The sequence below is a fragment of the Tyto alba genome, unplaced genomic scaffold, assembly GCF_018691265.1.
Source record: "Tyto alba isolate M040663 unplaced genomic scaffold, T.alba_DEE_v4.0 Super-Scaffold_5, whole genome shotgun sequence".
In the NCBI taxonomy this organism is placed as follows: domain Eukaryota; kingdom Metazoa; phylum Chordata; class Aves; order Strigiformes; family Tytonidae; genus Tyto; species Tyto alba.
In genome coordinates this window covers 10,323,177-10,349,518 of record NW_024881326.1, presented here as the reverse complement: position 1 = coordinate 10,349,518, position 26,342 = coordinate 10,323,177, and the positions used below count along the sequence as shown (strand labels likewise).

Below are 26,342 nucleotides of genomic sequence, written 5' to 3'. Positions count from 1 at the left end.
TGATCCAATGAAGCCTCAAGCAGCCATGTACCTTCATTACTGTACCAAAGAGATCAGAGTGTGCAGAACATTCATTAGTTTTTCATTAAAAACAAAAGAAAACATACGTTATCTCACACTGTTAATCAAAAGCGACAAGGGGGGTTCAATGTGAGGAATACAACCCAGCTGGATTTTCCAGTTTTTTCATAGTGAAGTGCTGCTAAATGTTCAGATGTTAACAAATGAAAATAACTGTGAGAAGAAACTGAATGTCCTCGAAGAAAATCCTGCCAGTAGAATGAAATGGTCAGTCTGCAAAACATGCATGTGTGTAATGGTCAAAAAGGCTGAATAACCTCAGTTCCACAGTTTGAGGACTTTCAACGGGTTTCCAACCACTGGTCCAGGGCAATTCCTGTATTAACTATTACAACAGTTTTGAGTTAAAACTGGAGAACATAACAACCATTGGTGATGAATGGTGTTAGAATAACCAGCCAGCACATTTCCTGCCCAAAACAAAGCCACATATGAGTCACTCTAGACCATCAATAACAGAGGCAGAAGATACTGTTATCATGGAAGCAATGTGCTTGAGTATCTATATGTGCATGAGACAGAGGGAGCCCACACCTCTGCTTCTCTGTAGTGCAGACTGGAGAAAACTGGAAAGAGAGAAAAAGCATGAGAAGACTTTTCAGCCTGGCAGGCCAGCATTTAGAGGCAGAAGCTGTGATCAAAGACCCTGCTGCTTCTTGTTTGATTCCTCCAGTATTCAGGGAAATAAGTCTATGTTCTCTGAAAAAAAAAATTATAGGTCTGCTTCACAGAGCCCCTGGTCTTCATCACATATTTCTTCTAAGCAGAACACACTGTAAAATTCTGAATGTGTGGCTGAATGCTCAGGTCAAAGGAGCAATTGTTTCTTCCAACTTTTCTTGTCATCTAAGTGACATTACTGAGACCAAGGCCTCTGAAGGATCCCGGCATCACAGGGCCTCCCAAAGGTCCTGTGAAGAAATAAAGAGTCGTCCAATGAGGAGTATAATCATATTTCCTTTTCTGAAATGAAGATCTCCTTCCTGACCTCATAATCATTCAGGCTGCTCATAATAATTCCAACATTGTTATGATACATTCATTTGCCCTCAGGTGAAAGAAGGTGCCTTCACCAGAACGTTTCCACCCAGGGACATTAAATACAAGCGGATTTGGGTTGTGAGTGAAAACCATACATTAGAAATCTCATCTACAACCTTCCCTCTCCTCTGAGCATAAATATCCCTTCTCCAACAGAGTCCTCGAAACAATAAATCCTGCAGGGCTGGGTCAGAACATCACAGTGATGAGTTAAAGCCAAGTGTGTGACACATGCCAGGCTGATCTGGTGCAGGGTGGTGGAATTGGTCTGCGGCAACCCAGCTGTCCTGAGATGATGTAGCGTATAATAAAACCAAGACAGGTACTGAAGAAAAGTTACTCTTAGAAAACATGTACAGGACTCTTTTTGGAACTTCTTTACTTCCTTACCAAATGGAGAATATGTCAAAACTAGAAAATAAATAAGTAGCAATTTCAAAAATTACAATTTTTCCAATTAAAGACAATTACTGAAGATCTCTACTTTTGTATGGATCTATACTTTTGTCTATCTTACAAGACCTGGATAAATAAATGACAGATATGTGATAATGGAATATAAAATGGACATTTTCATATAGATTACTTTCCTTGATATCACATAAATCATAGTGGATCCACATATGGTGGATGAATCATCTCCCCAGACTTCATTAAAAATAATCCTGGATATTATTCTACTATCTTGTCTAAGAGAGAAGCAGAGCAAGGCTGGAACTAGTCTGAGACTCAGTTTAAGGCTTGCCTTTAGTACCTGGCGGGAGGCAATAGAACTGGCACTTTTGTGGCTATGTCCCTGCTCAGTGATGACTTCTGAGATATTTGGCAAGGAATCTGGGAAAACACAGTGAAAATGGCTCAGTCCATGCCAGCCAGGATGTGAGGAAGTTGGAATGGCTGCTTCGCTGTCCCCAGGGCCTCCAACAATGAGGCCCGTCTATTCAGGACCATATAGGAGCTGCTTAACACCTGGTAAACATACACAGCTGAGCTCTAGACATTCTGTTTAGATCATCTGGTTTAGAAGTTGCGATGAATCAACTACAAAAGTCTGTTCATGCACAGTTTGAGGAGGTTTTAAGTTCTGAGCCCACTCACCTCTCTTTTTTTTTTTTTGCTAAGCATATAAAGTTTTGAAATAGAAATTCAGATTCTCCTTCTACCCAGACTGCTTTTCTTTATCTTGGTCAAAACTGAAGCAAACTGAAAGCTAATTATTTCCTGCTTCAAGCGCAATAGAGTGTTTATCGGAGTGTTCCCTATAATCCTATCATCAGAATTGTTATAGGAGCACAGTAATAAATGAGCTCCCGATTAATTAAATGCAGCTTTCCATATAGACAGATCACTCCAGAAGCTGTTTCCTTTTTGTCTCCTCCTATATCAACATCAGTTACTACAAAGCAGAAAGAAGTTATTCACCAGAGTTTAATAAAATACATCATGATTGCAGAATTGTTCACTCATGGTGAAATTCAGCCTTAGTGAGTTAATGTTAAAAACTAAGTAGAAATATTCATTCCACTGTTAAAATGTAATTTATTTGGGCAAATTTTTTGCACTTGTTTTTATTTATTTAAGCATTCTGAAATTGGTAATGTAAAATTGAAACTTCAGTAATTTTTAATAGGATTTTTAATAGCATTTCTCTCTAATTGTATTTAAATTATATTTTAGAGTATTAGCATTCATTCTTGATCAAGACAATGTGGAATACAACAGTTATTTGTGTATCAAAAGGGAAAAGAGGATGATTTATTTTTTCGCAAATGTTAGTAGTGGGATGAAGGGGCTAGTTTTAAACCATCTAGGTATTTCAAGCTAGTTTACTACAGGTGTTTTGGGTGTCAGGAGAGTTGCTCTGAAAAAAATAAAAATGGACACTTTTCTGCTTTACTTGGGTAAATACATGCATTTGCAAGGCACAAAAATTAGGCTGCAGGGCACTCCAAAAGAAACTGGCCAAAGTGCATTTATTCACAGTGCTAATGAGTTGCTAAGGAGTAAGCTTAAAGCATATAAACTGCTCCATGAAGATGCCCGTTTGGTGTGCTCTGTGTTATGTACACTGTAGGGAAGGCATGAAGGAGAAGTGAACTCTTTGGGTTTACTCTGGGATATGGGCTGCAGAGTAGCAAGTGTGCTATGTGGCCATATTTCAGCTACCCCATATACCGGGAAAGGCACTTCATTGTAATATTTATGTGTGGGCACTAAAAGGTAAAAAGAGTGGACTGGGGCAGACATACCTGAATCATCTGTGCTTCAGGTCTCTTGACTTCTAGGAAACTGGTAGCTTATGTATCTATATGCAGTGTAGAATCTTGATAGCATCTACTAAGTTCCTGATTAATAGAGGCTCAAGCAGCTTAGGAATGGCAAAAGGAAAGAAAAAATAGTTCTTTTGCTGCCCAAGAACATGTTTGGTACATAACAATCAAAGGCAAATGAAGGGATAGAGGTAACCGGGGTGGGGCGGGGTGGGGTGTTACATCCAAGCTACAAGATTAAGGATATTGCCAATGCTAGTTGGTGGGACAACAACTGCTTCAGGCCATACTCAGCCTTAACAATAACCTGGAACATGATTTTGGATTCAAAAGGTAGTCAAAAGTTCAAGTGCTCATTGAAAGGGATCATGGAAATAAGGAATAAAATTTATGTGTGAGAAAAGTTTCCAGGGACTTAGAAACAAGGCAGAGCAAAAAAGGCATTCCTACCATCAAATTAAAAATCTGTCTCTTCAACAGACTGACACTAGTAAAACAGTGGTCACTAACTGATTCCTGAAGTCCCACCAGTGCACAGCCAGATAGCAAAGTTGCCTTTTAGAATAACATCCTTTCCAAGTGCATCAACAAAGCAACACTGAATGTCCAGAAAAATAAAAATCCATTCCTTTTGTCTTGGTGCTACAGGCTTTCCTGAGCCAGTGAAGTACTGACAGAATTGCAGCTTGTGATCTTCAAGCCAGGCAAAGGCAGGAGGCTGGACAGGAAAGCTGGCAATGTGGCAGGAGAAGTAAACACTCGCTCAGGATGATGGCCTGCGGAGCCAGAAGGCTGCAAGAGGAAGGTACTTCTCATCCTCACCCAAGGGAAGTGTGATGCTGAACACATCCACCATTCTGGGTAGAACAGCTAAACCCCGTTGTCTGATGCACCACCATCTGTGTTTTATCCTCAGTTACCTGGGGGGGGGGGGTGAGGGGGGGTGGGGGGGTGTGGCTTTTAAGCTGAAGTTCCTGCATGGAAAGTCACCGTTAAAATATTTTCCTGAACCTGTGTCAGTGCCTGCTTTGACATGGAAAGCTACAAAGGCTGAGTAGATCTGCTTAAAAACTTTGGTCTGTCTAGCTTTATCCCCATTCATAGCAAGCCCACCTTGAGCTTGATTCTCAGCAGCTGGTAGATTTTTCTTCTTTCCTACAAGTGTCAGTTTCTCTACCCGAAACAGTGTGCATAGCCTTGCTTTGAAGCTTACCCTTGGTAAGAAATCACTCTTACTGAAATCTCTCACTAGGGCACTGACTTGCTTCATCAAATGGTCTTTATGAGTATTTTTTATTATTTTTCTCCCCCTATAATTTATCCTGGAGAACATAATTCTGAACAAAAATTAGTAACAATAGCCCCTGAAGATAGGGTGGTAAAACTGATCCAGATTTTTGTTAATATCCCTTGCATCTGACTTACCACTGTGCCTGATTGCCTTCCTGTCATTTATGCATGTAGAGCTGGGAAATCTCATATTTGTTTAGAGCCGCAGAGTTGGAAGAGCAAATCTCTCAGTCAAATTTACAGAGAACAAAACTCAGTAGCAAAACTAAGTACTGGATTTAAAATTTAATCCAGTATGTATTAAATAAGTATGTATTCTGTCTAGAGTTTGGTACAAGTGACAGTTGTTGATCACCTGAACTTTTACTAATGTTTGAGTAACATGGGAAAAATTACTAGATTGTTTTCTGAGATGAAAACTGAGTCATTTGAGACCACGTTCATATTCTTACTACATTGGCTTTCCATGATCATGCCAGGTAAAAATAAGAAGGCATAAATATTTATGCAGAATACATTTTAGGGAGGCACAGCCAGAGCATTACACGGGCATTTGTATCTACATGAGTTTGGGGCATATTCATCCCATCAAAGACTGTTGCTCGTCAGACACAAGAGGAGCTTCAGGTCCCCATTATCCAGGTTTTTCTTCAATTCAAAAACCACAGTTAGCAGGAATAATTATACTGTTGGCACAGAAGTTATTAGTCATACACAGATATTAGTCATACACATAAATACAGAGCCCTTTATTAAAAGCTGTTAGTGAGCAACTAAGTTTTGGGGAGTTTGTTGGAATATATATATTTTTTTTTTTTTAGTAAAGGTGCAGTTGAAATGGCTGGTGCTTTTAGAGGTTATGGCTCAGTTATAATGCAGTCATATCAGCCAGGCCATAATGTAGAATTACATTTGGGTTAGAGAAGAGCTGGTACTGCAGTAATTGTTCATCCATATAGATTTTCATTGAATAGATTTCAGTGTCTACATGTATTTGCTACAACTATTTAGATTTTAAATGTTCTGTCCAGAAGATTGCAAATGCTGATGGTTTTTAATATGGCATTTTAAAGACAAAAGACACCCATGGTAGGGAGAAGTGATGAATTAAGAGAATGACACCAGAGTGACATCAATTAGTTAAAGGTTATGAAATAAGAGCTACTTTGTAATGGACACATAGGGAATAACAAGGATACTTGTTACTTTACGAATTACTAGGCTTATGGATTATACAACTAGATTATAAAGTCTGGTCGGAGGCATAAATTAAAGCGTTTTGCTGAACTAATTTTTGTTTGAATTACAGCCTGTCTTCTAAGAAAAAAATCCCAGCTTTATTCTGAAATTGTCCTGAAGCCCTTAAGAAATTGACAAAAGGCTGCCAATAATATGAAATGTGAAAGACATTATCTCTTTCTGTCTGTCTCTCTCTCCCTTCCACCCCTGCCTTAGAGATATGAAGGAGACACCATGTCAGAGAGAATCTGCAATTCTCCCACAGGTATCAAAGTAGAGCTAGCTCAGCTGAGAACTTGTACTGGTGGTAAGCAAGATTCAGCTGGGAAGGAAACATCCTCTGTAACATCACCAAATGACAAAAGTTGTGGGCTCTGGATTTGGCTAGCCTTTGAATCTCCTGATTTTAATCCTTTTGAGAGAAAGTCTTATATTTGTGAACCCACAGGCATGTCCTTTTGAACTCTAAAGACTGTAGAAGATTTTCACACTGCCGGAGTTTTGTGTGACTTAAATTCACTACCATGAATGTCCAGGGAGAGCAAGCTTAGGACTAGAGATAAAGCTGATACAAAGGGACCAACTAGATAATAACTGTGTAGGGCTCCAGACCTCCAGAGTGGGCAGTAGTTAGAAGTATCTTACAGTGGACCATAAAATTTTTTAATCACTTTCACTAAGTCCCCTGTTCAGCCTTACAATTAAAAAGGTTATTATCCCTTTCAGAAACCTATCAGAGGTTGCAGGAAGAGATACTATTACTTATTAGACTGATTGGACACAGTAAGAAAAGCAGACACATATCTCAAAGCTGCTCTTCAGGTCTTAATGAATATGAATTGAGATTTTGATGACTTGGCAGAGTTGAGTTCTGAAGGGCAGTATATAAACTACTAGGTGATCTTTCTGTTTTAATTAATTTGGATATTTTGTGGATCTGATGTACTGAGGCTAAAATAAGCTGAAATATTTAAAAACAAACAGCATACAATTTAAAGCCATGCAACAAGTGGCTCTTCTCTAGGTCCACCCAGTTGTGTTAGTCTAGCGCTGCCTTCCTTGCATCTAAACCATTTCAATGACATTGTGAAGAGCAACAGGAAGGTGTGACTTGTACTGCATAAAGCAACATTAATCAAAGTTGTATTTCATTGCTAGAAACTAACCCTGGGAAGTACTAGAAATAACTATACTGCTGCACTTAATTTTCTGGTGTGAAATTCATTGTATGTTTTTGAAAAACTAGCGTGTTGATTACATATATTAAAATGTACCTTACTGAGAAAGCAAATGTAAATGCTACTTCAGGACTTTCTTAAACCTTGGGAATGCAAAGTCAACAATGAGTGCAAATAACTGTTAGTAAAATCATGGGTGTCCTTCTTATCAAAAGAATGAAACCTCCCAAACTCTGGCATGAAAGCAGTCCCTGCTCCATGGTTACCCAATGTCAACAATTCAGCCCTTTGAGCATAAAATACAGAGTAAATGGGATTGAAAACACCTGGGCACTGAAAGTACACAACAGGCAAAGGCAAGGGTAACCATGACCCAGATGAAGTTCTATGTGCATGACAGTGTGGCCCATGGTACTTCTCTACAGGTCTTTGCAGTTGTCACAATTCTGTATGTTTCACTGATTTGAATGAAAGGAAAAAAAAATCCCTAAGGTTTGTGATCATGAGTTTTAAGATGTTTCAGACCTAAAACACTTTTATTTGAAGGGGCATACTGCTGCAACACTTTAATTTTTGTGATATTTCACCCATTGTTATTTGGACATCATCAAATAATTTTATACTCCCAAAATATTTTTCAGAGATCCAACTTGAAACTGCAAGATGATGTTCAGATATTTTTTTCCTCTAGCATGTGGCAGTTATGATGAATCAGAATTCATTCTGTGTTCGGTCGATCACCATAGTAACCTGTACACTCTGTATTTAATAGGAAACAAAAAATTATTTACTTGACAGAGATGGAGTTCTGGGAAGCATTGGTTTATGAACATTGGCAAAATATTTTAATGGTACTCTTTGCTCCTCAGGTTGTTACATGTATCAGTAATTTGATCTTCATCTGTCATGCAGACTTCACAAGAAGAAACTGATTGTAGTCAAAACATATTCATTAGGGTTATAGCTACTTTCTACTTTTGTCAGTTGTTATATAAAAGCTAGACAGTGCCCTGTTCAGTCCAGATTGTTTATGTATATGTAAAGCATAGTAAAGGTACCTTGTTAGCTACTGGGCTTGGTTTGTATTCTCGGGAACCAGAGGGATTCCTAAACTTCAAACAAGAGATAGCAATTGTTTATTGTTATTTAATTAAATCATTGTTGCTTAGTATCAGAACTCTTAAAATCTTTTTTTTTCAAGCCCAAACTGTGAGATTGCCCATCAGATTTTAATACTTCCTTCGGTGGTGCAAATGGATCTATTTTATTTTATGAAATTACTTTTAGTGTGTTAATTGATCTTTCTGACTGGTTACTCTTCACTGATCTGCCTCATAAAAGTGGGCCCACAAAATGCAGACAGCTCTAGGGGAAATAGCTGGTATCCAGTGAGGGGCAGAGGAATCTACGGGAACCCAGCCCAGTGGGACTCAGACACCAAATTTACCTTCTTATTGGACTTTTTCTTAAGCAAATTTTAGTCTTAGAGGGCAAGCTGTAGGGAAACAAAGGTGATTGCCCATGCAGTTTTTCCTTATGAAGAGAGTTTCTGCACTTTCAGTACCCTGGTGAAAACATTCCATGACATGACATACTCTCAGAAATGTTTATAAAGCATTCTATCAGGAAAAGATGTGGTCATTACATTTCTGACCTCCTCTGCCTGCAATGAATGCTTCATTACTGAACTTCATTATCATATATCTATAAACCACTTATTTTTTTTTCTACCTTTACAACTTACCTAAGCCATAATTACAAGCACACACTTAAGTTAGTCACCAGTCCTTCAAGCATTCGTGTATTCTACCTATCTTTTACTAAACATTTTATCATGCTGCAGTGAACCATATTTTACAATGCATACAAATCTAGCGCTTGAATTTCACGGGTTCTATAGGGAATGCTTTACTTATAAGGGTGAATTTATTTTTTCTAACTCGGGAAGAATTTTGCTGTTAGCACTGAGACATTAAAATGTACACAAAAAAGTAATGGAAAACACATGTATTAATACAGTACTTTTATTGGAAACACAGGGCTAGTATTTAATATATTTATCTTATATACTTAAATATACATTATCTCCTGTAAAAGTAGATTCAGTCAATACGAAGCATCAAACAGTGTGTGTATATTGATTGTACAAAAAAAACCTTTCATACTCATGCTATCAAACAGGTTTTCTAACCTCTATTCTTAGGAGCACAATTTGGAGGATATGTGTATGTATGTGTAAAATGAACTATTATTATCACTTCAGCTGTGTGTGTGTTGGCACTGCAGGCTACCAGTTTTGCTGAAGTAATAATTTGGTCATATCAAGGGATGGAAAATCAGATCGTCAAAGCACTATTCAAAAGGAATTGCTGAGTAAGTGCATTGTGTTTTTTCTTTCCTACTAAGAGTTTAAACATCATACCTGGATATTATCTCATAAATAACACTCAGAGAGTACTTATGAGATAGATAAGAGAAGACTGGTACCACAAGCAAAAGTCAAAAAATTGGAAGCATTAGGAGTTAGGAAATGTTACCCGTAGTAGCATAATGAGCTATAATTATCTGTTAATATTAATTACCTGTTTCTAGCATAATGAGCTTACTGGGATTGCAGTGGTTTTGCTCTACAGAACAGTTAATCAAAATATTAGCAATGTTTTTTAATGAGAATATTAGCAATGTTTTTTCTTTCTAAAACCTGCAGAAGACAGGGACCCGGGGATGGTGTGCTCTATGGTTTAACTCTAGAGACTAAGTTCAGATTTTTAAGCAGCTTTATAGCAAGCTAATACTGCATCAACTCCACTCTAAAAGTCCAAATATACAGAAATCTCATTTTCAAATTTAAGGGAAGTCTATATAGGCAGGTGCACAAAGAGATGGGCTTTCACTAGGCACACTCTGAAATGGCCAACACAAACTAATTCTGAACAGGAACCATATAACTATGTCTGTGCTATTAAGCCCCACTTTCCTAACAGTCAGAATCAGCCCAAGTGCTACAGCCAAGAGCAGGATCATGAGATTCATGCCCAATGCAGAGCACAGACAGATAAAATTTGCATTTGACCTTGCAGCTTTATCTGAAAAATGGGTATACAAACATCTACCTTTCACAAAGGTGTAGTATGTTTAAATAATGTAAGATTGGATATAATGGATACAGTAAGAAGATCTTGGATGAGAAACTGCATAAATGCAAAGCATCATTAATTCCCAGAGTTTATGCTTTCACACTTTGATGATCAATGTCTGCTTGTATACATTTTCCAGAAAATAAAAGAATTATTGCTGAGGTAATGGTGAACAGCTTGTAGAGAACTTATATATACGAGCTGTACATAATTTATGCATTGAAGAATTTGCATAGATATTTCATTGCATTCATAAATGCCAGTAATATAGACCACAGGCAAGGATTATCACATACAATACACCTTCTGTTAATTTATATAGAGTTATGGTACACAGATCACACACACTAAATAGAAGATTTTAGCTCAAGAAAATAAATATAATTGTAGAATTGATTTGCTTGCACAAATGCATGCAAGATTTCAAATAAAGGAAGAAGGCAACATTGATTTTGATATAGCCACCCCTAAAAATAGAGGCTTTGCAATAGCGTCTTGGTTTAGGTTCTAATCCAACCCCAACATTTCAGATTCTGCTCTGTCCTCTAATTTTTGATTTGTCTGGCATGCTGGGATGTTTTTTTTTTTTTTTTTTCCAGAAATGCTTTTCTGCTCCCAAATTTTAGCTAGCTCTCCCAAAAGAATGTCTAATATAGTCACAAAGAGCAATTCTACTCCTTACAACTGAGCTATTGACTATCGTAATAAAAAGGAAAGACAGAAGTCATGTCAGCTTAACTTCTGACAGGACCTTACAGTGCTCCTTCATTCAAAACCACTTATGTAATCAACAAGCAATGAGTAATGAGTTGTAAAATATCATCAGCCCTTAATTTTCTATCAGGTATGATAAAAACTTTATAAAGCTGTGCTATTTTTAAGGAATAAAAGACCCTATAACTATCACCAAGACATCAGTGCTTTGCTATTTTACTATAATACCTCTTATTTTTTACTTTTTTTCTCTTCTGCTACCTCACGTCTAAATGCCTATAATTTTAGACATACCACATAGTGGCAAAAAAAATCCAGAGGCAGAGAGCTGAAAGATATTATTTTTGGCATCTGTAGACAGTAGTTGAACCTGATGAGCATCTTCAGCACCTTCTTCATCTTCTCACGGGGAGAGGGGCTACATGAAGGAGCACAAAGAGACAGCACAGCTTCTTTAACAAGCCTTAACAATTTTGCTTTGGTTAAATTTGTACAGTAAAATTGAAATCCTTTGGGTAGGGGTAAAAATCCCTGTTGATGAATCACAGAGGAAATAAAGACAGGAAATAGAGACATACCTTGAAGAGATTAAACAAGCCATAAAGATTTCAAAATATGTAGCATATAGGAATTAGAGACATAAGTGATTGGTTGAGGTGTAAATGTATGTGTGAGTAGGAGGAAAGGGAAGGGTAAATTTGTCTGGGGAGTCAATCCATTTAGGTCATTATAGTTCAACATGGCCACAATATAGAAAAACACTTGAACACGTGTTTGGTTTTAACATGTGAGTCACAATCTCAAAATCTGAGCTCTGCTCACTTGCTCAAGCTCAGTTTTAAGTGATTTCATCATAGCCGGGATCCTCTCCTGAATCACACCACTCAGAAGCCCGTAAGCCAACTAATTGAAAGATCAAATGGCTTTGGTTTGGGTATCTACTTGAAGAATCCTTTTTCTGGACATAGAAAAGTGCACACTCTGCTCTCCATTATGGCATGCACTTAGAAATGTAAACATATTTTTGCATACACAGAGGCTGAAGGAAGAGGAATGATGATGGCAGCCAGAAGGGATGTGACATCAGGACTCTGGAAACTTTTGATTTCTGGAAAACTGTGTTAATAGTTTGTGAGAGGTGGCACATGATAACGAGATTTAACTTGGCCAAAATTACTATGCACATAATACTTATTTGTGTGGTTCAGTTAGAGGTGCCCGTGCTCGCAAGCTGCAGGGCCACAGTGGAGGACTGACTCGGGGCAGGCAGCTGTGCCACAGGCGTGCCAGGGCCGAGGCAGAGCAGCAACTCCTCACCTTGGGAGCACAAGCGAGGCTCTCCGCAGTGTCTCTGTGAAGACACTTTATGTTGCAGTCATTAACTGCTGATAACAAGAAGTTGATTCTTTGATTGTTCTTTCTACCCCAAGTTTTGGTGGGGTTTCTGGCCAGAGCAGAGGAATGACTCTGGGAGAAGTCTGACTAAGTCCATGGTTTGGAACCACTAATTTGGGCTGTGAAAAGACCACGGTTTAAATCTTAGATATTTTTCCCCACCTTCTCACCCCTAGAAGTCCATTTTGCATCCTCTCTAAAATCTTCTATTTTCTAGGGCAGAAGGAAATATCATTTTGGATTTTCAGAAATGAACAAGGTAGAAAAGATAGATAGATACACAATACATGTCAGTGTCACCACTTACCATAATATTTATTTTTCTTAACTTTGTTTCCTGAGAAATGGGAACAGAAGAATCACAGCCTTCATTGAACAATATAGTTAATTTCTAGTTCTCAAGGTTTCACAGAAAAGCATTAAAATATGATTTTTGAAATGTCACCACAAATATCACTTGGACTTCCTGAATTTTCCTTGCTTCTGAGCTTTCTCTCTGAGGATGCAACAATTCACTTACATAAGCAATTTGCACAATAGAGGGACCTGTTTATCTAATACGCCACAGACTTCTTTTTCTCCCAGGAAGCCATGATGATGCACAATAACAAACATCTATATTTTTATACAACCAAAATGTTCACAAGATATTTTTTAATTGCTGCATTGTATTAATAAGCTCCTAGTTAAAAGATTTCTTTGAAACAATTCAGAAGTTGAAATTAAAAACTGTGTGTCTTTTTCAGCATCTTTATGTGTCATTTACTGTCAAACTCTCAGTCAGAGAGATGAGGTGGCTGATAATTATTCAGGGTTGCCAATTAACCTACTTAGCAGGTCACATAGGTAACTGGCATAGATTCTGTCAAATCTCATTACTGGGATAATAATTTAATCAGCCAGTGCATTGACTGAAGGCCAGAGAATCTGGAGAATAAATTAAACAGGAAAATAAAATCAGTACCTAGACAGACATTATATTTAAATACATGAAAACAGTTTGTCACACAAAATTATAAAGCATACTATTCACTAGCATAAACCCAGTAAAGTCTGGGGTGGGGACTGGTGATATTGAGGGTAGAGGTTTTTCAATCATAATATCCAGCTTGAGTATAAAAAAATATTATGTGCTGCCTTGCCTTTATAAATGAAAGATTTTTTTAGACATGAAGTCATGAGCATTTGTGTTATTCTTTAGCATTTAGACAGACATGCAATGTAATTGTCTTTTATTGTCTTTGCAGTGTTACAGACCAGAACTTCCCAGACACATCTGCTTTGTGATCTATGTGGAACAATCCCGCCCTCTCCCATATATCCCAGCCTTGTACAGTTCTTCATGTCTGGATTTAGAGCAAAGACAAAGGAATGTCAAGTAAGAAGGTCACATAATGGATAAAATAATATTGTTGGATCTTTCAAGATGGACAGGAGAGAAGAAAAATTACAATAAGTGCAATTGTCAAAGTCATAGAGTCAATAAAAAAGCAGTGCTTTGTACAGTAATGCTCTACATTTCCAAGGTGACTGAGTAAATAGGAGGAAGGGAGAGTAGGGTCTGTCTGGAAGAAGAAAAACATTTTTGGGGCAGATAGAGCAAGAACTACTAGGAAGAACAGTGACATCTTTAAAAATGGGATTGAGTATGAAATACATATTTATATTTTTTTTAAAGAGAGGCACAAATATTACTAGAAATTATCAGAGTTTTAATATCAAAATATAGACAGGAGAAAAAACACCACTACTAACAACAGGACCTAGTTGGTCCTGAATGTGTGAGGTGTGAAGAGTCCCACAGCACAGACAAAAGTACATGCATGATTCAGGAAAATATGACCAGAATGTGGTGAACATGCCCTTGCCCTCATAGTCTCTATCAACAGTTTACTGCTTACAAGAACAAGAGGGCTATAAAAGAAGCCATCGCTCCTCTGAGTAGTGGATCATTCTGTTTAAACTTATCTCATAGGTCTTATGGCCGAGAATTACAGCATACCAAGAACTGATCCAGGACCTGTAGTTTATTCAGTCAGTCAGAAAAAAAGTGACTACCATATCAGCTCATGCCTGTAAAATAAAAACAGCCAGCATGTAAAAATAGCCAGCGTGCCAGGAATGACTGCTGATCTCTTAACTAGCTTTTGTTTTTTCTTACCGCATTGAGCAAGAATACATGCTTAAGTTACTAGATATGACCTAGACCACTCACTTATGTTATCAAATGTATTATTTTGAATCATAAATTGTCTTGCTACTGAAGCAGCATACGTTACAGCAGAAAGGCTGAGCATATCTATTCCAATTCTGAAATTACAGAAACAACATGCAGCTCTTAATTGTCTATTTTAACTGTGCCCATAGAATATAAAAGCTATAGTAATCAATAACTTCTTAGATTTTTTTTAATAAAAAACTAAAGCAGGATAGCACTATTCATAGATGCTAGCTACTAGTTCAGGAGTACCAGATAACAGAAACTGCTCACAGAGTTAAAACCACTTTCACCTAATTAGTAGAAAAAATAACATCGATGAGTTAAATTTTCTCATTAAAACTTTCCCTGGTGAAAAAGCAACAAGCTTAAAGATAACAGGTTTGTTTGTTTTTTTTTTTTTTTTAACATAAAGCAAGAGCTCAAAAGTACTGGATAAATTCAGTGTAAGGGCCTCTCAAGAGGTCTCAGCTCATGTAAATGAAGTTAGTCTTTGCGAGAAGTTTGGAGGATAGACTTCAGCTGCCAGCAGTTACTAATTTCTGCAGACACAAGGCCCACAGATCCCAGTTTGCTTTTCTGGTTCTTGTGAACATTTCCAGTGTTTTCAGTTCACTGGTAATTTTCATATATTATGTACTAAAGTTATAAATGGTTAATCAAATTACATAGGCTACAGTCACGGTAAAGTGTGACAGTACACTAAGAAACTCCATTAGAATACTGAATATTTCACTATCTTAATATCTAGGTAAATCTGATTTTGTAAATGTTTTGATAAGGCAAAGCATTATCAATTCTCTTCCATGATGGTCCAGAGAACTGTCATTTCAGAGGTTAGCTTAAGGCAATAATATAGCCTAGGCAGCATGATTCCCCTACTGGGAAGTCAGGATATATTCTAAGTGGGGTTTTAAGTCTGGATGGAGATAAGCCCAAGAGTGATCAACAATATGGACGTACAGACATATACTCTGCTGTAGCTGTGAGGGACTGTTGCAGAGACTGAACATATGCTGATTGTGTCTTCATCAAAGATAGGTTGTTCTGCATGAGATTTGCTCTGAGTGATCTCTGGGAAAAGGATCGGTTAGAAACTTTTTTGCTCCCCTTTCATTTATTACTTTTTCCATTTAAACACCCCCCTCCCCCCCATTATATTTTCCATTGTTTTATCATTTATAATTCAGAGTTTGTAATTGTCATGAACAGTAACCCCACTATAATGTTGTCATAGCACCATTTTACAACTCTTCATCTTTAAAAAGTGCTTTCCAGTGACACTATTATTTCTTCAGTTGACAACAATCACCTATGCATTTGTTAACTACAGATTTAATGAGAAGAATTACCAGCTGATATTAAAGTACTGTAATACAATATGATATTGTTCTGGACAGATCCAGACCAGTTAAAAGTTTATTCACACCCTCCCCAGTATTGTTCAGGCTTGAATATTCCTGTTCAGTGGTAATCTTTTTTCATTCCCCTCCTTACTCAGACTAACACTGATTTAGCACCTATTCCCTATATAGGTGATGCTAATTGCCAGCATGCTTGCAGCAAACTAAACCATCTACCCCCTGGGACGGTTTGGGGCAGGGAATGACTTCTCCCTCTGGTGAAAATTATGACTGCTCACACCTGCTAATTTCCACTGAAAGGAAAAAAGCAGGCAGGTTTTAATCAGAAGAGGGGGAGATGAGGGAAGAAGGCAGGCTCTGAGCCTCCCGAGGGTTGTGGCAACTCCTCCAAAAGGAAGGCACTGCAATGCTTTCCAGGGTCTGTGCCTCCTAACCCCAGAATAGATCTAAACATGCTGCAGCGTGGCCCCTTTGCCTTGCTCCCCATCCTGGCTCTCACCCCACTCCCTCCTCACTGAGTGCTGTCTCATGGGGGATGTTAGTTACAACCTGTTGGGACCCTCAGCTGAGCATCCACATAAATGCCAGGGCTGGGAGAACAAAGGGTAGACTGCATTTTTTTCCCCATCATGACTGCCTGTTTTTTCTGGACAAGCAGAAATGGTTTTAAATCACTGCAAGCTGTGAAGAGCCCAGACTGCTTTATCCTACTCCCTAGGCAAGCATTTTATCACTAGGTTGTATTTTTTACAAATAGATACTATATATTATACTCAACACAGAGCACAGTAATCCCACCTCATGCCCTGGTGAGAAGAGCAGTGTTGGAAATTTGGTATAGGACACAAATTAGTCCCGTATAACTTACCACGCAGAAGGCTTCACTGGCTGACCATATCTGCACCGGGCAGTTCTGGCTCAGGAAGTGCCAAGTCTTTTGGTTTAGGACTGCAGAATATGGATGATTTTTGTTTGCCTCTGTGGCTTTCCCCCTGCTCGCAAAAGAAAGTCTTTATCTTTCAGTAAATACACAATGGAACTAATACTTTGTCAGGGATTCACTGCAAAAGCAGAGTTCACTGTTCAAGATAACTCTAAAGATTCACAAGTGTAAGAGTCTGCAACAAAATGTAAAACATTTTAAACATAATGCAGTGATTAACCATGGACTCTCCATAATAATTATAGTTTAGTGAATGTATAAATAGAATAAAAGCAATATTGAAGCAAATAAATGACCTCTGACACAAAAAATGGCTTGCATTTCATATTACTTTACTTAACTGCCCCCTCCTTGCCCCACCAAACAGAAGCTTTATTGACAAAATGTGCTCTGGTGATTTAGTCTGTAGACTTAAAGAATGTGCAGCTCTGAGAAAAACGGAATTATGGGTTCTATTTGTGAGATGAGGAATGGCATGTAATAACTTAATGAACTGGAAGTTTATTAGTTGTAAAAGAGAGAACTAATGGAATGCATTGCCTATCAATCTTTTTTTTTAACTCAAAAATGTTCAGGTGGGTGTCACATCCATTATGCATTTATTATCTTATTAATACAAATATGTGCTAGAATCTCAACAAGCTACAAAACTATATCCTAGCTTCTAATTCAGTATGTATTTTATTAGTCAGTTTTGGAGGCTCTATTTTAAACCCAAGTCATTAGAATTGCTACTCAGATATTTAGCCAGCAAAAATTTACTTGAACACAGGAGCTACCAACTTACATCATCCACGGTTACAGACCTCTGCTCCCTGTACAGACTGTACTCATCAAATTTGTGGAGTGAAATAAATGTACATACAGTCATGACAGCCTCATTTCAATAGCTATTTATTGCTCTGAAGACACATAAATACAAAAGGACGATAAGATAATAATTTTTACAAGAAACATGTAGAGAAACCAGTCTAACATAAAATGGAAGAATCAGATCTTCAGCTGTTGAAGAAGTTTTCTCCACTGTGTAAAATATAGGGATTTAATTCAGCTACACTTTCACATGTATTTATTTTGCACAATTGAATGATTTGCCTCAAAATATTTTGGATAATGATATGCATGTGTGAGTATGTAGAATAATGACAATAATGAAGTAGTCTACAATCTGCTAGGATGCTTCTCTCAGTCTTAAAAACATAATGTAATGAGTAGAATTTAGCCCTAAATACGCAAAACATATGTGCAAGTAACAAAAAACAGCAGAGCAGGAAATTCAAAGTTCAAGTCAGTGCATATGAAGGTATAAGTAGAACAAAGCAGTCAAGGTTCTACTCTGTCAGTCCCAATATTTCATGTGCTGCACAGATCCTTGGGTAATTTTAATATTAACCCTGCAATGGATTAATCTGTTCGCTTTGATTTTCTATTCCAGAAATAAAAAATAAGCAAGGAAGGAAAACCTGCATTAATTTATGCCTCTAATAGGCTCCTGTGGGTAGACCTTTTTTGTTTTGTTTTGTTTATTTTTTCATGTGGCCACTCTAGCAGCAGATGTCTTCTGTATATTTAGCTGTTTAGAAGACTAGTCATAGCCATTCCATTTAATCAGATAATAGCATACTATCGACATATTAGACCAATTCAAGATATTTGTTTTCTTTATCAATTTACATTTCATCTCAGAAGTCCAATACAATGGGATTTTGAACCATTTGTGCAGAGCACAACTGAAGGGCCGGTAATCCAATTATTTGATTTTCTTGCTGAAGAGAACAGAAGAGAGGAAAAGCCATCTTTCCCTTGCTTCGACAAGTGAGCTGCAGGCCTACATTAGGCTTTAAGTTTCCTGTGTAAAACATACCCCAAGGGCAACAGAAGGCCACTTAGACACTGCTTGGAGGGCATAAGCGGAACATGACTGTGGCACATTGGCTTTCTGCCCAGAAATAAATTCCAAACATTAGCATCAAATGCTCATCATGAAACTCTCATACTGAAATTAAATGCCATCTATCAAATGAATAAACAATAAAAAATTAAAGTAGCACAAGTAAATTAAAAAAATAAATTGCAGTAATTTATACTGTGGATCATCTGTTCTGGATTGCTTTCCAGACTGCACACCTCAGATTATCTCTCAGCCTTTTTTTTTTCCACAGTTTTATTTTTGCATATGCAAAATGGCCCTCGATGCACAAATTGAATTTACTCATGGCCTACTCTACATGTTAATAAAAATACAGTTTTAAATAGTGCTTGCTTTTCCCATACAAATAATTTTGTTTATTTTTGCTAGTCAGCAGAATCTGGCCTATTTGGTACACAGGGTGAGTCTACATGAATTGTATCTAAACAAAAATTCAGACAACAACAATTCAGCATGCAAAAATGTACCTTTAGATACCTCAGGTGGAACTGCACATTCTGTTTTAGGTGGTGAAGGATAATTTCAGCAGGCTTCAGAATTTGGATAGCTGTGAATTTAAAAAGAATCAGTCCTTTTAAAGCACTCACAGGAAAAGCAGACTGTATTCTGAGACAGATTTTAAAAGAGGAATTTTCAGTAAGCAGAATTTAATTACCTAACTGGAGTTTTGCCAAGATGCCCTGGCTAAACCTTCACTTTTTGTGAAGAAGAAGAAAAAAAAATCCTGGGAAACTATTATGCTCTATCTGAACCATACCTATTATAGCAATAAATTCAGCCATGTACCAGGATGGGACAGTATTAAGGAGAGCAAAGGGAAACATCTCACCTACTGAATATTAGTCTAATTTCCTGAAACAAGTTGACTTGTCCCATGAACTTACTTTCCAAAACTTCCTTAGGGTATGAAATAATTGGCTATTAAGCAGTGTGTTCTTGACCCAAAGAATGGAGCAGAAAACATGCAAGACTTGTCTGGATTATGAGGAGAGATAAAAGAGAAATTAGAGTTGATATGTACTGACCAAGAGTGTGTCTCTCTTGATTTTGCTAGTTGAGACTATGAGTTTTTTACCTGCATTTGTACTAGGGCAAGAGACATGAGGAAAAGAGCAGGTGGAAAACGGGGGAAGGGAAAACAGAATGACAGAACTTTCTCCCTTTACAGATTTTTAGTGGGAAGTGTCCTTGCCCATGGTAGGTGACCTGGAACTAGATGATCTTTAAGGTCCCTTCCAACCCAAACCATTCTATGATTCTATGATTTATTCTTTTCCATGCCTATTTGCCCTGAATTTAGTGTGGGGCTGTGAAAAGGAGAGGCTTCCAGCTCCATAGCATCATACTGCCAGCATAGTAGGCAGCCTGTATCACCTCAAGACAAAAGTTATGGAAAAAGTGTCTGCACACTAAGAAAAAAAAATACAAAAAGTTACTTATTACCAAGCCTGTACACAGTTTTCTGTATAAGTGGCAGTTTCCTTTTTTGTTCCCTTGTAAATGCAATCACCTGTATCCTACCAAAACTTCTGCAGGTCCCTTGAGGGCTGCCCCAGAGCCTGGGTGCTGGCAGCCAGCATGCCAGGAAAAGCTGCTGCGGTGAAGGCTCCAAATGCCACAGGAGGAATGGCTGAGGACACCGGTGTGTGCGGAGGCAGTTCCCATGCCCTGCAATGATGAAAACAAGTTGTTAGTATGCGCCACACCGTGCCAAAGGCTGAACCCGCTGCTAATGAGTGCTACGCAGAGGGATCAGGTCATGGTTTTACTAAATTCCGTGCACTTGGTACACCTGTGAAGCACACCACCAAAACGCATCTCGGCTCATGTAGCCATCCAAGTGCAGCACGTGACCGAGGTGCCGGGGCAGGTGTCTCTGAGCCATCGATGAGATACCTGCCCTTCGATGTCAAGTGGTTTGTTAGGACTGGAAAGTGCTGTGCAAGTAAAAGTCTTTATGCGGCCGGTGGGCCTCCGTTGCACCTGCTTGGCCACTGGGGCAAGGGCTTCTGGGCAGGGTGAAACACCTTAGTGCTGGTTCATAATGGTTCCCAGTAAGTGCCTGGACACTGTGGCACACAGCATAGGACAAACAATGGCATTAGAGGTCCTGGACTGGGCTGGGCTCTCGCTGGGCTCACAGCAGTGTGGTGCACTAGCTCTGGGGAGGGAAGAAGTCCAGCTCTTTGGGAAGGACAGGCCAGCACAGCAAGGAGGGAGAGCTGCCCTTGATGTGAGACAGCAACTAGGTAGGGTGCAGGGAGCTGTGCTTGGGGACAGATGACAAGCCAGCTGACAGCTTATGGGTCAGGGTTAGAAGGCAGCCCATGGTGGGTGACATTATGGTGGGTGTCTGTTATAGGCCACCTGATCAGGAAGAAGTAGATGAGGCTAAAAACTCATTGTGGAAGCCTCATGCTCACAGGCCATCAAGGGTCAGAGCACTGAAGCTACATGCAGTACTGCTAAGGAAGTAGCAGAACACATACACACCACAAAATGCTCCTGGTAGATCCTATCTTGGCTATATCTATCTTAAAAGGTGGTTCTCATCCTCTGCATAAGCATTCTGCTGCCTTTCAGAGCATGGTGTGTGCTACCTGTATAACATAGACCTCCTCAGCAGTCTCCAAGAGTGTTTCTTTGTTGTCTTACATCCCACCAGGACATTCTGCAGAAGAAAGCAAATTTCTGGCCTCTCTGACCTTATCCTGTTGATCACAGTTTGATGCCCTGAATGTATAATGCAGGCAAAGGGGTGCACTGGCTGCAAATTCTGGGAAACCATTTCTTCTCATATGGGCAAAAAGGAGGTTGTATGTGTATGAGATGTGTGTGCACACACCTGCTTTAAATAAAGCTACCCCATATTTCCAGGTTAGATTGCACTATGTTTCAAAAGCCTTCACTTGCCACATACCCCAAAGTATCTGAATAGAAAGAAAGGGAAGTGGAAAAACTTTTCTAACTACTGTAAAATGAAAAATTACCGTAACATAGGTGTTTCAGCAGCTTAAATGATTACTAAGTTCTCACCCTTATTGAGTGAAGGAGGTCTTCAGGATGAAGATAAGTGGTACTCAGCTGTAAGACAATAAATTTTCACTACTGATGAAGAATGAGGATGAAGCTTAACGGGGAAGAATAGTATCCCCAACACTGAGTTTCACCATTCCTACCTCATTGGCAGGAATTTCTCTGATTCTGTTACAGAGTCCTCTATATCACAGAAAATGGCAGGCAGAGCCAGTTTTGCCTCTCTATAGGAACAGTCTTTACATGCTCTTATGGTGATCTGCTAATTCCCTCAGGATCTCTGAAAAGATCACTCAGCAATCAGAAAGTCCTGTGGTATGTTCTAGGGACGTGTGACCATTTCTAGAGAATTTGAGGGAGGATTTTTAATATATTTGGAATAGCTAGCAAGGATACAATTTAGCTGCAGGAGTCTTCCCTCCTCTGCTCTTTATAGACTACAACTTCAAACAGAAATTAGGATCCTTAATTTTTTTAAAACTGTGTCGCAAACTGTTCCGATTCAGTGAGTGCCTCAGGATCTTGCCTCACTACACTTCTGCACACCTACATAGTATTAATGCTTTGCTTATTCCGTATTTCAGTAACTTAATTACACAATGAATACTGTTATACTGCAAATTCATCTTCATTGAGCTAACTTTTGATCTCAGGCATTAACTCTGATCAGCACTAAGGCAGAGACCGTCTATCCAATTAGCAGGTGGCAGCCTCAGAAGCTCAGGACACAGCACCTCTGTCACTCTGCCTTCCAGGAGCTTTGACCTCAAGAAACATACCTGATGAACATGGCCATGGTATTTTGGCTGCCTACCTTAGCTCATCTGCTTGGATGGCATTTTGCCTGTTAGCAAGGTAATATACTACTTTCAGGAGATGCCAGAAAAGGATGGGTTTACATCCATAACTTGCTAAACTCTGTTAAAATTGCTTTCTTCTGACACTGAGCAATTACATAAAGCATCTTGACTTTCTCTGTATAAAAGTGACTCATTATCAGAGACTTTGTTGTATGGAATCCAAACAACTTTTTTTTTCCAACATCAGCAAAAACAAGTATATATCTCAAATGAGATTGTTTTTGTGCTTTTTGGAGGATGTTCTGATATCGATGACATCAAGGAATCTCTGTTTCACTCGGAAGTTACACTTGGGGCAATGACCATCTTATTCTGTGTTTTCCCATGCCTAGAGCAAGGGGCATCTGAGCCATAGTCAAGGTTCCTGGGCACTGCACTGATACAAACTGTAGTACTGCATTAAATGTCAACTAAGGTCATTTTGTTTTGTTGGCAGTTTCAAACTCACAGGGGGAATCCATGACTCAGCTTCCATTAAAAGCCACTAGTTAATTGTGAACATGTGAACACCCCCACCTCACTGCTTTGTACCTCCACTTAACCTGTTTGTATCTGTTTGTGTCAATGGATGCCTGTTTGCTTTGACATGGCAGAAGCCCAGGGCTATGCAAACAAGAATTCCAAGACTTGAGAGTGGGCTGTAAATTGGCTGAAATCAGTAACTTTCCAGATGTTCCTGGGTGCCTGAGGATGTGTCAAATGAGGCTATGTTGAGGAACTCTTCATGATATCAGGTGTGAAATGCCTAAGTGTGAAGAAAACACTGCAGCAGAACCACCCGTTGACCCAGTTTGCAAGCTTGTGGTAGCTACTTGGCATTTGGCTCTAAGGATCCAAAGCACAGCTGATCACAACACAGTACAGAGGACTGAAGTCTTATATGCTCAGAAGAGTCTTTCAGTCTGCCTCTTTGGCACACCAAATCTGTGGTTGCAAAGCGCAGGTTAGAATGGAAAAGTAAAACTCCCAGATCTAGTAGTGAAGCTAAGCTTGATTGTATGACTGTATTAATTCAGCATCTCAAGCAGGCCATTAGCTCTGAAAACTATGAGTGATAATGTAAATAGAGCACTAGAACATCAAGAAAAATGAAGGGACCTCTGTTCTTAAATTAGTTTCAGCTCATTTGCCTTTGCCCAGTTGGGAATCACCACACTGCGGCTTTGAGAGTCCTCAACAGGAGAGGAGAGTACATGGGGCTTAATCATACCAGAAGTCTAGGTCACACTGCCACTAGGGCCAGAGGAGTAGAATAAATGTAGTGTTGGTATTTCCTGTTTTTTAACAGCCCAATATATACAGAAGAGAGAACAATCCTGTGACTGCCCTTTTGCCATATGCTGCAGAGGACCTCAATCTATTCCAAGAAACAAAGCGAAGTGCAGCATGAACTAGCTCATAAACACCATAGGGACATCAACTCACCTCTGCATCACACCAGGACAATTAATTTCAGTACTGTTTCACACCGACATGGCTTCCAGTTCCAGCACTTGATTATTTCTGATAACCCTGGTGTTGCAGTTACCTTAATAAAACAGTTTGGATCCTAGAATATTATTTCAATTTTAGTTTAAAAAAGAAAAAATGACTTTGATTTAAAATGGAGTTATAGCAGCTGTGACAATATAAGGTATGTTGAGGCCCTTAGGAACAGACAACTAGTATGGTGTTTGCTTTAATCACTATAGGAATCGTTATTAACTAGTATGGTGTTTCCCTTAATCACTATAGGAATCGTTATGGACTCTGAATCAAAACAATGGGTACTGATTATGGATCTTGAGTTAAAATGACTATGTAACCATGACTCTGTAACCATGGCTCTGCTGAAAAAGTGTATAAATACGTGGTGTTTTGTATCTGTCGATGAACACGTCTTTGGCGGAGTTATCCCCCGTGTTCCCCAGCGCTGGAATAAAGAAGTGCCTGCTTATCTGCTGTGTGTAGATAAGTTCTATTCGCGATTGCGACCACTAACACTAGGATCTCCAAACTGGGCTCTTAAAATGGAGTTCACCCCATTTTTCTTTTGCATTCCTGCATCGGTCCCTCTTCTGTGACTCTTCGGGTTTGGCTACCTTTTTTTTTTTTCTTGTATCATTATTGATCAGAAGTCTATCTTGTCAGTCTCTCCGTCAGTCCTGTTCTTGCCAGGCATTTTGCATTCAGTACAACAGGTCTAAAACCTAGAGCTAAGATGAGAAGAGATCATAGGAACAGAAAAAAAGGATCAAGAAGAAAATCCTGCAATCCATCATTGCTCTTTCATGAAGAGTGTTGTAGAGCAACAGTAAAGAAGCCACAGAAAACTGCTTTAATATAATATGGAGGCAGGAACTTCATTAGAATGAGAAAAGCTATATGATTGCTGAAATTACAGTGCCTTTCTTGAACTTGCTTAAACCACCTCATGCCTGGATTATTGCTAAGGGTTTAGAGAATTAAATACACGGTACTCTTTAAAAGAATGTGGGGGAAAGGGTTGGAAGTGAATGTAACACAAGTAAACCTGGAATGGGGGGGAGGACTACAAATGCAACTTTCCTCAGATGCAAAATCAATTCAACTAAAATTGAGTAAAAGAACAAGATGATGTGTCCCTCCTACATTACATTCCATTCTTCACGTGTACTGACATAAGAAGTGTAAGCATGAAAAATAGCTCTATTTTCAGCCATACAAAGATGGAAGAAGTTTGGGGATATATGCAAAAGTTGTAAGACTCCAGCCAACAGTTTTACACTGCCTCAAACCTTGCATGGTCTCCTGCAAGGGGACTGGCTCTGCTGGCAGTGTTAGGCTTTGAGAGACCTCTTTGGAGACACAGAAGTGATTTTTCTACTGGCACATGGGCAGGTCACAGCTATTGTTCCTATATTGATACAAGAAGCATGTTTCAGGCAACCAAAGGCAACTTCACAGACAGAGTTGAAAATAAGATTATTTACCTTTCTGAATCAACAGTAGGATCCAGAGCAGGCATGTAATGGGAGCCTAAAAAACGCCTTGGTTGCTGAAACCGCCACCCCCACTAAAGAATATTTGAATGGTCATGCCCTAAACTATTCCTTCCTTTATTTTCCAAACACAATGCAGTCAACTGAAACCCAAATTCTCATTTAGTGCCTAAGCAGTGAATAATGTTAGCACTCAGTTAAACTTAAATAAAGATTAACTGCATGGCTCATATTAATATATAGGAAGATCTGATGCATAAATTTTAACAAAATGTACCAGCACTGTGTTCATTTTTGTTTAAAACAAGAATTAGTGGAATCTATCAAAAAGGTTTTTAATGAACTCAAAAGTACATGGTATTTTTCCTATAAAGGGAAAAGTGTATATGAATACACCAACAGAGATGAAGGTAATTAAAAAGGCTCTTAAAAATAGGAAAAAGGATAGTGAAAACAACTTCAGTTAATTCTCCTTTTCAGGATCTAATTAACCTTAAAAACTGTGAGTCTCCAGTCTTTCCCATGCATTTCAATGCAATGGAGAATGTCCCTTGCTACAAACTACAGGTCTGATTTAATGGAGTTTTGATTGAGGATAAAGACAGAAGAGTCAGTCTGTGGTACCCTCTCTTCACACTGAAAAGTGTCCAATTCCAAAGGCAAATGCACTCAGCTCAGTCATCCCA

General features: G+C 38.8%; 1 long non-coding RNA gene across 3 annotated transcripts in view; it reads right to left on the bottom strand.

Annotated features, from left to right (window-relative positions):
- Positions 1–10,798: 10,798 nt before the first annotated feature.
- The window catches only part of LOC116960556, a 27,471-nt gene continuing 11,927 nt past the window's right edge, over positions 10,799–26,342 (bottom strand). The window contains exons 2-5 of one of the 3 annotated variants that reach the window (XR_004406454.2): positions 20,311–20,468; positions 19,268–19,347; positions 16,796–16,919; positions 10,799–11,368 (exon numbers count right to left, since the gene is read on the bottom strand). This is a non-coding gene — a long non-coding RNA (uncharacterized LOC116960556). Of the gene's footprint in view, positions 15,638–16,795; positions 16,920–19,267; positions 19,348–20,310; positions 20,469–26,342 lie in introns of all 3 variants that reach the window. The other 2 variants (XR_004406453.2, XR_004406452.2) reach the window with 2 other exon arrangements.